This window comes from Aulonocara sp. 'chitande type north' Nkhata Bay, linkage group LG11 (genome assembly GCF_057382095.1).
Source record: "Aulonocara sp. 'chitande type north' Nkhata Bay isolate Kocher_YH1m ecotype deep benthic linkage group LG11, A_spYH_male_GT1.1, whole genome shotgun sequence".
NCBI classification, from domain to species: Eukaryota; Metazoa; Chordata; class Actinopteri; order Cichliformes; family Cichlidae; genus Aulonocara; species Aulonocara sp. 'chitande type north' Nkhata Bay.
Window position 1 is genome coordinate 20,174,331 of NC_141354.1, and position 12,476 is coordinate 20,186,806.

The 12,476-nt window shown below is 39.7% G+C and overlaps 1 protein-coding gene across 1 annotated transcript in view; it reads right to left on the bottom strand.

Annotated features, from left to right (window-relative positions):
* Positions 1 to 11,925, bottom strand: part of plekhf2 (pleckstrin homology and FYVE domain containing 2) — a 38,258-nt gene extending 26,333 nt beyond the window's left edge. Inside the window, exon 1 of the mRNA XM_086310999.1 lies at positions 11,752 to 11,925. The gene's annotated coding sequence lies outside the window, so the exon portion shown is untranslated. The remainder of the gene's footprint in view (positions 1 to 11,751) is intronic.
* Positions 11,926 to 12,476: the final 551 nt, after the last annotated feature.

Below are 12,476 nucleotides of genomic sequence, written 5' to 3' on the forward strand. Positions count from 1 at the left end.
TCAAACATCTTACTATTAAATAAAACAAATAAAATTTTAATCAATAGAGAAAAAATTTACTCATAATCATCTCACAGACGTAACATTATGTACAGTTACCACTGATATTTATTTAGAGTTTTTTTCTACAATTGATCTTTCTGAGTAACTAGGGTAATTACTTCCTCCAAACCATCAATGTGTCTCTTAGACTCCATTCCAACAAGACTGCTCAAAGAAGTCCTACCATTAATTAATACTTCAATCTTAAATATGATCAGCCTATCTCAATTAAGCTGTGTACCACAGGCCTTCAAGCTGGCAGTAGTTAAACTGTTATTTAAAAAGCCATCACTGACCCAGCTGTCTTAGGTAATTATTGGCCAATCTCAAAAAATCTTTAAAGTCTAGTTGTCAAACAGCTAACAGATCATCTGCAGAAAAATGGCTTATTTGAACATTTCCAGTCAGGTTTCAGAGCTCATCACATTATGGAAACAGCTTTAGTGAAGGTCGCAAATAATTGTCGTATGGCCTCTGACAGTGGACTTACCTCTGTTACCTAGACCTCAGTGCAGCATTTGATACTGCTGACCATAATATTTCATTACAGCGATTACAGTATGCTGTAGGCATTAAAGGTACTGCGGTGCAGTAGTTTGAATCGTATCTACCTAATAGACTCCAATTTGTTTATATAAATGGAGAGTCCTCTTCGCACACTAAGGTTAATTATGGAGTTCCACAGGGTTCCCTCGAGAACCAGCTTCAAATTGTGACCCCAACTGGTCACAGCAAATGGCCGCTCCTCCCTGAGCCTGGTTCTGTTGGAGGTTTCTTCCTGTTAGAAGGGAGTTTTTCCTTCCCACTGTCGCCAAAGCACTTGTTTATAGGGGGGGTCACATGATTATTGAGGTTTACTCTGTTTTCTTTGTACTATTGTAAGTAGTGCATTGAGGAAACTTTTGTTGCGATTTGGTGCTGTATGAATAAAAATGAAAGAAAATGAATTGAATTAATGCCTCATAATTTACATCAAATATCTGGGTGGTTAACCAACTATATTTCAAGCCAGTTAACTATCTGATTTATTACAGTACTTTGAGGTACTCAAGTTCTCTAATGTGTTTTATTAGCTGAAGGATCCCCTTAATTTCAGAGAGCTATGGAAACACCATAAAGTGTACTTATAGACAAATGTGCTACTTTAGCAGAAGATTAATATAGTCATCTTGTTTTTCTTGGAAAAACAAAGGTGTGAAAAAAGTTTCGATGTTAAGGCAACCCTATAGTAACATGAGGTTACTATTTTTTAGTATGCAGCATATAAACAGACAAATATGTACACTGTGAAATTATTATTGTAAATCTAGCTGTCTTGAATGTCTTGAGTTGAGCTTTGGAGCTTTGTAGTAATCTATAGTGGCAGCTGCAGCAAAGACTCACAACAAAAATCACCACACAGGTTCGAGACATTGCTTCATGAGGAACTGCAACAGAAATGACAGCACAATAATTGTCTTTGAAAGAAATTTACAAGGAGCAAAAGCTCTAATACTTTTTCCCTCCCACTGTGCACCACGCTTACTGTCACACTCTGAAGCCTCGCTGCTCACTCAACCAATGAACACAGCAGAGAATAAGAGCTGTCCCTATGCCAGGAAAACAAGATATTGTTGTGAAGCACTTGGATACTGTACATAGTTTTTTTTTGTTTGTTTTTTTTTTTTTGGGGGGGGGGGGGGGGGGGGGGATTTCCTTCTGTGCAAACAATGAAAAAATTTCTGGTATGACAGTATGAAATCTACCAGCAAGTTTGAGCCAGCAACAATGATGTGAATTGAAGTATAACTACTGCTGTGACTGATGTCAGTTGGACACGAAGAGACGGTATATATTTACATGTTTTTTTTTTAATAAAACATGAATCCCCTAAACAGAAACCAGATATCTACACAACAAATGAATATCTGATAACATGCTGGATGACATCATGACAATGATACCTTATAGAATAGTTACCTAAGAAATGGAAATATTCAAATGATCAATTTGACAACTGAAAATTATCCCAACAACAAAATAATTTCTCTTACTAAATTTCTGATTATTTATTAAGTATTTATTAATTTCTCTCTCTCTCTCAGGTCAAATACAAACTTGATGACAGACAACCAAAACAAACACACTGAGATGCACCAGTGATAAGATTAAAAAACGTAAAAACAGTTAAGTAAGATTAATGGGTTAGTAAAATGCCAATCGCCCCTTTTAAGTGAGCGTTCACTTGAAGCACAGCGCCTGGGTTTCCGGAGAAACTAATCTTCATTGTGATACTCATTATTTCTGACTGTGATTGTAAGTTATGTCAAGCAGGTTAATACAAGAAAGCCTGGCTTTGTTTTACACCCCTGAGCATCTGTAGGAAGGAAAAATGATATTCTGAGAAATATAAAGATTATAACCATGTTACTTCATGTCACTGCACAGGCTGAGTATATTCAGTAGACTGTTTGCCTAACACTAAAAAGCTTTCCAGTGTAGGATAATAATACTTTAAATCTAACAAGAATAAGCACCGACATGAAATCTGAAAAACTGGACATGGTTCATGAGCACAAATGACACAGACAAGCCAAATTAGAGTAACAAAAGTAAAACATGCTCTGCTGGGGCCACATTAAAAAAAAAAAACCCGAAGTGAAACTGTGACTTACTATGGAAGACCTTTAAGTGTTGAGTAATGGTGTGGCCTGAAATGAAAATGAGAAGTACTAATGCTGAAAGTAGATGCTTACAGGACATGCTCTTCTTCTTAGTTTTGTACTGTTACTTTAGTCCCCTATTAGTCTCATAGAAAAGCTGTTGTATGTGACTTGTGCAAATATTTAATGCTTTTTATAATTGAAAAGATATTCAAAGTACTGACCTACATGATCAAAAGGCTTGTTCAATGTCCAAAAACAGAAAGACAGCATGATTTATTCAATTGTACAACACTTCTGCTCTGTAAAATGATAAATAAAAAGTTATAAAAAAAAAAAAATGAATTGTCACCTGTAAGTGCATTAAGTCCAATCTCCTGTATTCTAGAACGAGTTCAAATAAACTACTGAGGTGCAGCATTTTCCCCACACAGCGTATATTTTACAATTCACTTTTTCACCTGTCTGAAACAAAAGCTTGAGAGATTTACTATTGGACAATGCACTCAATTTAGCACAGGACTTTCAAGTCTAGTGTTTCCCTAGGAGCAAACTGGTCAGATTACTCTTGGTGTGACAGTCTTTGATGATTCAGCTGTCTCCAGTTTTCTTTAATAATTTATACAATATAATAAATGCAGCATCAAGTTAGATTTCCTGTTAGCCAAATATAGCTTACTAATGTTGGGTTGCTAGTGATAATTTTAACAATTGCTGAATGTTAGGACAACGTGACGGGTCAGTTGAGCCTTGACCATCACTGTTATGATAATACAGAACACCACCAACACGGGGATATCACATTGCGCACTGCAATCCAGGCGGTGGAGCTGGAGAAAAGATGGGTGTGCCTCCACACATGCTTACATATGCACCTTCTTCCTCGCTTTCACCACAAAGACACTATTTTTGTGGGACACAATTAAGCTGCTCTGTTCAACCTTATATTAGCACAGTCTAGCTAATGTTAGCTATACAGCAGAGAGAGACTAAAAGAAGTAGGATACACAGTGTCCATTCATTTTTAATGGCTTCATATCTTGTATCAATAGATAATGACTTGATAACAAACACAAATAGTTCTCAGATCACTGTAGAGCATCTTTGTTCAGTTTCACCCTCTCATGAATGTTATCTCTAAAATAACATCCACATCCTGAGTCACAACAATCCCTTAAACTGAGGTTTATAGGCAGACAATGCCTAGAGAGGCAGTTGGAGAGCCATAAAGTATAATGCCCTATTTTGTAGATTTAAAGGGTATCAATTTTGCTTTTCCCGTGCGTGCGTGCGTGCGTGCGTGCGTGCGTGCGTGCGTGCGTGCGTATGTATGTATGTATATATATATATATATATATATATATATATATATAGTGTACAGGCATAGTGTACAGGAACATCTGTGCCGAGTATAACCTGGAAGTCCCGAGGTCAAAATGGGAAATGCCCCCAAGGGTGGTGGAGAATGACCGAGCTAAGATCCTGTGGGACTTCCAGATACAGACGGACAAAATGGTGGTGGCTAACCAACCGGACATAGTGGTGGTAGACAAACAGAAGAAGACGGCCGTAGTGATCGATGTAGCGGTTCCGAATGACAGCAATATCAGGAAGAAGGAACACGAGAAGCTGGAGAAATACCAAGGGCTCAGAGAAGAGCTCGAGAGGATGTGGAGGGTGAAGGTAATGGTGGTCCCCGTGGTAATCGGAGCACTAGGTGCGGTGACTCCCAAGCTAGGCGAGTGGCTCCAGCAGATCCCGGGAATAACATCGGAGATCTCTGTCCAGAAGAGCGCAGTCCTGGGAACAGCTAAGATACTGCGCAGGACCCTCAAGCTCCCAGGCCTCTGGTAGAGGACCCGAGCTTGAAGGATAAACCGCCCGCAGGGGCGTGCTGGGTGTTTTTTTTTTATATATATATATACATATATATATATATATTTCACAATAATGAGATCTGTGTATGCTTACATAATATCTATGACCCAAAAGCTTGGGTTTCAGACAGTTGTGATGTCATGATTTAATGAGAGCAGATATATATTTAATGAGAGCAGATATATAGAGAAACAACTCTAGCGCTGAGCATAGAACCCCCTCCTCTAAAGAAAGTTTTACATAATTTGGCCTATTAGTTTTTGCAGGAGGACAAAAAGCCAAGGAGCTGTAATTAAAAAGCCAAGGAGCTGTAATTAAAAAGCTTCGTTCTGTCTTGGCAGAGGAACTATTCCCAGCAACTTTTCAACTTATAGCATATTTGTTATTCGATTTCAACAAAACTCACATTTCACACATCATACAACTCAAACTAAACCACTTACAAGAAGCGGTCTAACATATTACTAATATTAGTAAGCCCTCCTAAATATGCAATTAAACATCCTCCATAACTAAAGAAAATTAGGGTTGTGCTGGTGATTGCCAACAGTCTGCCAGTCATGACAATATTTAGGTTTTTTTTTCTTCCCACTAATGCATAATAGCAATATTACATTCTTTAAATTCATATTAAACTTAACTTCCCTCACTATCTTGCCATATCACCATCCCTGCATATATCACACACAACAAGCGTGAGACTGTGCATACAGAAACCTCTGGACTCCTTAAAATGAACAGGGCTGTGGCGAGCAGCTAAAATGGCCTAGCGTAAACAAAACCACACAGAGAGTATTTTTGTCTCTTTTAATTTAAAGCTTGCTAATTTATCTCATTTCTTCATTTTTGTTCTTGTTTTAGTGGGATAAATAGAGAGACCATGGTGCAGAAAAGATGAGGTAGGTGCACAAATTTTACACATTAACAGCCTGAAAGACAAAACGTTATGATGAAATGTTAGGACTTAACAACATGCTGGCTGTGCACTTCTGTCTGCAAATCACATAAATGATACGCTTCCCTACTATCTTTGCACCATTTTGTCTGTGTGCTACAAAGTATACAGGAGGAAAGTGCTTAAAAATTTATATTTTTAAAACTGTGCTTTGCATGTGCAGATTTCTACAGATTCCAAAGGATACTCATCCTCACAAACAGTAAACGAAGCACTCACTGTTTAGATAATCTGTTTTTGTTTATCTGTGACCTCCTTGATGTGTCAGTCAGGAAATGACCCGCTGTCCTTATCTGCATCCATTTATAACTGACACGTTGGATTATGTGCAGGATATTGGATTACTCAGAGCCAGATCTGACTACTTCGAAAGTGAGATGAGGGGTAAAGGGGTTCCTGGTTCCTCGGGTAGTTGAGTGTACTTTACATTGCCCAGGAGTTCTGGAAGAACTAGTTTGAACCACATTCAAACACGAAAAGGAAGAAGATATCTTGGCTGACTGATTTGCTACTTGCAAACTTAGAAGATCATCCAAAAGCTGCAGCGTTGGATAAATCACAATAAATGGATGATTACCACCTAAGAGGAGGGTGCTGCAATTTACCAGGTGCATTGTTTGGGGAATAGAAACGGAAAATCACAATTTCTCTTCCAGGGAGTCATTAATTAGGTCCCATTTTTCTCATTACATAAAGACTGATGGTAATTTCCCACCCAGCGTTCTACTTTCAGCCATCTAAGGAAGTAGTCAGTAACAGACTCCCAAAATCACATGACACTTCAGAAGCATGCCGGGTTCTTTTATTTCCCTAGTTTTGGTATTAAAACTGAATAAGCTGCCCAGTTTCAAAAGGTTAGGTACAAGTTAAGAGTTTCTTGTATAGAGACTCTATTTAGAAGATTACTACTGGATTACTAGTTGATACTAGAGTTGATCTCCTCACTCTTATAGTGAAAGTGCTGCTTATAGATCAGTCCAGTATATTCCTGTCTTGTTCTTTCCCTACAGCTGGTCTTCTGTACAGGTTGCTTGTGTGATGCTCAACATTCACCTGCTTGTGTCTCTTATCCCATGGTCCAATAGATCCCAAATGCCTTAAATCTGTGTCATGGTAGGTACGTATTTTTATAATGTCTATGGTTTCAAGGGGGCTGCAGGTGGAGAAATACTTCATGTTCTAAACCTAAGGACTGTGATTCACTGGAGAGGCAGCTGACTATAAAGATTTAAGGTTAATTACTATTTTTAACCTGTTTTTTGGACAAGCTCTTAAGGAACTTTTATATACTTGACACAATATAGTTGGTATTTTAAATATTTAGAAGGGAGAATGTTAAAAACTGTATTTTTGGGGCAGTGAGTGTAATTTTTATCCTAGAAATATAACTTAAATCTATGGAAATACAAAATTCTCTTCAAAGTGAAGATCTGTTGCTTTCTTCTACTTTACATCAGTCTACATTGTAGGCCCTTAGGCTTTTGGGTGCCATTTGGCTAAAGCATGACAAGTGAAAATATACCTTGAGCTCATTTAATGTATGAAATACTAGTGAACTTAAAAAAGAAGACCATATTAAATTATGAAAGGCCTGACACTCAGCTGTGGGTGACATTTCAGTTTTATTATGAAAAAAAGATCTCACACATTATCACCAATAATTAGGCAAAGAGGCAGTCAACTCTAGAACCGTGAAACACAGTTTTAAGCAAAAATGTAACTTTATCCAAATGCAACCATTAGACTACAAGACATGTCATGTTGGAACATAGGATAACTACCAACCTACGCAGCTATAAGTGTTAATGAAACGTCTGATTAAAAGAAAACACATTTTTATAACAAGATCTTCTCTCGCCCACAGTTTCCTTTAACCTTTTGTTCCCACAGAGATACTCAGTCTATCAATGCAATACAGCAGAGTTTTTCCTATATTAGAACAGGATTATTAGAGTGTGAGGGTGCTTTTTTTTTGTTTAACCTTCTTCCTACAGAAATTCCAAAAGTGATCGCTACAAAAACGCTCCATATAGGTAAGTTTATTAAGCCCAGCTGTGCCTGTCACCGCAAAGTAGTTCAGAAAGCATCCTTATCAATATGTAAATCTCTTCCTGCTCTTTAAACTCAGTCATAACAGATGTTTGCTTACAGACTGTATTTGTTTCCCCAGAGCTATTTAGTTAGATTTAGAGAATCACTGTTTTATTTCAAGTTGAACAATTGTAGCTAAATACTTTTTTTAATAAAAATTAATATATGTCCAAAAAAACAAAAATATTTTGTTAACCATGACATAGTACTTTGCTTAAGAGTTGAAAAGATTTGTTAATTACTACATTTAAACCACCAGCTGTTCCAGCATTATTTTTGTAAGTGTGGGAGACAAATGAGAAAAGGTGAAGACAGTGGGGGTGGTTTAATACTACTTAATAATACTTTCTTTAAAAATTTAAACAATAGCCTTTGCCAAAGGTAAATGTAATCCTGTTTGCTAACAGGGCGATGACAGCCACCAAAGTCAACACCGACAGCTATCTAGTCACAATGTAACACCCACAATGCAAGAGGGAACAAGGGGATACTCTTTACTCTTTTGTTCAAGTGTACATGTGGGAGTTTGATCAAATAGGCTAAAGGATTTTGAGAAGGCATTTGAATGCATGTCTCGGTGTGTCACGTACAGTGGGGCAAAAAAGTATTTAGTCAGCCACCGATTGTGCAAGTTCCCCCACTTAAAATGATGACAGAGGTCAGTAATTTGCACCAGAGGTACACTTCAACTGTGAGAGACAGAATGTGAAAAAAAAAATCCATGAATCCACATGGTAGGATTTGTAAAGAATTTATTCGTAAATTAGGGTGGAAAATAAGTATTTGGTCAGCTCAAACAAGGAAAGTCTCTGGCTCTCACAGACCTGTAACGTCTTCTGTAAGAAGCTTTTCTGTCCCCCACTCGTTACCTGTATGAATGGCACCTGTTTGAACTCATCATCTGTATAAAAGACACCTGTCCACAGCCTCAAACAGTCAGACTCCAAACTCCGCCATGGCCAAGACCAAAGAGCTTTCGAAGGACACCAGGAAAAGTATTGTAGACCTGCACCAGACTGGGAAGAGTGAATCTACAATAGGCAAGCAGCTTGGTGTGAAAAAATCAACTGTGGGAGCAATCATCAGAAAATGGAAGACATACAAGACCACTGATAATCTCCCTCGATCTGGGGCTCCACGCAAGATCTCATCCCGTGGGGTCAAAATGATCATGAGAACGGTGAGCAAAGATCCCAGAACCACACGGGGGGACCTGGTGAATGACCTGCAGAGAGCTGGGACCAAAGTAACAAAGGTCACCATCAGTAACACACTACAACGGCAGGGAATCAAATCCCGCAGTGCCAGACGTGTTCCGCTGCTGAAGCCAGTGCATGTCCAGGCCCGTCTGAAGTTTGCCAGAGAGCACATGGATGATACAGCAGAGGATTGGGAGAATGTCATGTGGTCAGATGAAACCAAAGTAGAACTTTTTGGTATAAACTCAACTCGTCGTGCTTGGAGGAAGAAGAATACTGAGTTGGATCCCAAGAACACCATACCTACTGTGAAGCATGGGGGTGGAAACATCATGCTATGGGGCTGTTTTTCTGCCAAGGGGACAGGACGACTGATCCGTGTTAAGGACAGAATGAATGGGGCCATGTATCGTGAGATTTTGAGCCAAGACCTCCTTCCATCAGTGAGAACTTTGAAGATGAAACGAGGCTGGGTATTCCAACATGACAATGATCCAAAACACACCGCCCGGGCAACAAAGGAGTGGCTCCGTAAGAAGCATTTGAAAGTCCTGGAGTGGCCTAGCCAGTCTCCAGACCTCAACCCCATAGAAAATCTGTGGCGGGAGTTGAAAGTCCGTGTTGCTCGGCGACAGCCCCAAAACATCACTGCTCTCGAGAAGATCTGCATGGAGGAATGGGCCAAAAATACCAGCTACTGTGTGTGCAAACCTGGTAAAGACCTATAGTAAACGTTTGACCTCTGTTATTGCCAACAAAGGTTATGTTACAAAGTATTGAGTTGTATTTTTGTTATTGACCAAATACTTATTTTCCACCCTAATTTACGAATAAATTCTTTACAAATCCTACCATGTGGATTCATGGATTTTTTTTTCACATTCTGTCTCTCACAGTTGAAGTGTACCTCTGGTGCAAATTACTGACCTCTGTCATCATTTTAAGTGGGGGAACTTGCACAATCGGTGGCTGACTAAATACTTTTTTGCCCCACTGTACATCCCTTGGGTGCTTCAGAATTAAGAAGTACCAGGCATGTTGTTACAGGCTAATCAGTCCATGCAGATGCAAAGTGAGAGCTTAGTCAGCATTGGCAGCAATAAGTCACATTCATTCCCAGTGGGTGTTGCACTCTGCCAGAGGTGCCCTTTGTCACAGATTCTGTTCATAATTTTTAAAGACAGAATTTCACATTCAGCCAAGAGGCGGAGGGTTTCACGCTTGGTAGTCTAAGAATCATGTCTCTGCTTTTTGCAGATGATCCTGTCAGATACATCAAGTGATTACCACTGTCTCACACTGGAGTGATTTGTTGAAGCACCAGTATTGCAGCCATATCCAAATCCGGAGTGCCCACCCCAACATGGGAACAAGTTTCTGCCTCAAATGGAGGACTATTCCAACGCAGTTTTGTTCACTAGTGAGAGGAGAATGGAGTGAGAGCTTGACAGACGCAGTGGTAGTGTTATAAACATTGTACCACTCAATTGTGATGAAAAGAGAGTTAAGTGTTAAGGCACAGCTGTCAACATCTGGGAAGTGATAGGAAGAATGAGTCTGTGGGTATAAACAGTGGAAATTAATTTCCTCCATAGGGTCCTCTGGGCTCTCCCTTACAGGAGGGGTGAGGGGCCTACAACCACTGCTCCTCTATATCAAAAGGAGCCAGCTGAGGTTACTGGGATGCCTCCTAGATACCTCCTATGTGTGGTGCTTTGGGAACATCCGACTGGGAGGGGACCCAAGGACAAGTCTAGTACATGCTGTAGAGATTATGTCATTCAGCTGGTTTGGGAACGTCTCCATGTCACACCAGAAGAGCTACGGGCAGTTGATGTGGATAGTGAGGTCTGGTTATCTCTGCCGCCCCTCCGATTCGTACCCAGATAAGCAGCAGAAAGTGGATGTCATTTATTTAATTATTTTGTTTGAGTTATTCTAATTATTTGGGGTAGCTTAAAACTGTAAAGTGGACAAAGAAGAAAAACTTAAAACCACGAATTAGGGATTTTATAATTAAAAATAGTACAAATCTTCTTCTAACTGAAAATTAATCAGTTGCAGGAGAGAACGCGAATACTGGCCAGGGAAGACACGTGATCGTCCTCTAACCTTAAGTTCAAAGACTCAGTGTAGTGGAAGAAGAAGTCAAGTGAAAATAATGGGCAACCTGACTAAGGCAGAGGCAAGGCGTTGCAGACTTCCCATTTTGAGGTAGACAGGTTTCACCAGCAATCAGATTCGCACATTCGCTTCCACAAAAGCTGTAATAACAGAGCCTGGACCTCTAACTGATTGTAGGTTACCTGCACAGTGAGGCAAAGGTGGGTGAAGTTAGTCCAAATAAATATTAAACTTTACACTAGGTGGAAAAGTCAGTTTCTTTAACCACGCATCAGGCTAATATTACCCTACGCTGATAAATTGTCCCTTTTCAGCTTGTCCTGACTTGCTAAAAATAAATAAACCGCAATGACTTTTCCTCGCAGTCCTCAAAAAGCCACCGCTGGTGAGGCAAACTGAAACCATCACGCTCAGTTTATTCTTTCTTTACATTGAAACACCTTAAACACGATACGACACGAAGTTTCTGTGACTTTTCAAGTTATTGCCCCGTAAGTTTTCCAAGCTGGTGTCAGTTGGCAGCGTTAGCCAGCTAGCTCCCAAGTTAGCTTCCCAAACAATGTTCACCTGTTACTGCTTGTGTCAAACAAAAATCAACTCCGCTTTTTCGACTTTAAGACTACAAAAAAACTTATCGATTTTAACTCCCTGTGTGGAACTCCGGGGAAAGAAAGATAGCTGCTCAACTGCGCTAAGCTACCGCCTGTTAGCATGAATGGGAAAAAGTAGAAGCAAACCACAGAGCAAGCCGTAGCTCCCCTTAGCAAAGAGTGACAGGACACCAACGGAGACAAGTTTAAAAACGTGGAAAACTACATACCCGACGGCAGCTCCTGTTGTCCGGCAACTTTTGCTGTTACTTGAAGCTCGGTTGTAATCCAAATAGAGTGATTAAAGCAGTGCCTCCCCCACCGAAACTACCCACCGCGTCCGCAGACAGCTACAGCAGCTGGAAACTCCGCCGCTGCCCAGAAAATACAACAACAACATGGCAGCGCCGCGCCGCGTTCAGGGCGCGCTGGACAGCCGGTAAATACAAAACTAACGTGCGGTCTCTGACCTGCGAACATGTAAGAAACTTCAAACAAAGCTGAAATGTGAATGACATATTTTATTCTGGCACAACTTTAATGCCAAAATGCCCATCATCATTAGCGGAATCCAGGTTTATAACTTCACATGTTTTGTCTCGTCCGGCAAACAACTGACAATTATTTAAATAATAAGTTTTTACACTTATATTACTTAGTAAAGTAACCCCCCAAAACCACAGGGTGCAAGACAGGAATCAGTGAAACAATCGAACAAAAGATGAAATGTAACTAAGAAAAGAGGTGAAATATGAATCAGGTTAAAGCAAGGATATAAAACTTCAATTCCCTTCAGTTCAATTCAATTTTATTTATACAGCGCCAAATCACAACAACAGTTGCCTCAAGACGCTTTATGTTGTAAGGTAGACCCTACAATTATACATACAGAGAAAAATCCAACAATCATATAACCGTCTCTGAGCAAGCACTTTAGCGACAGTGGGATCTTGAA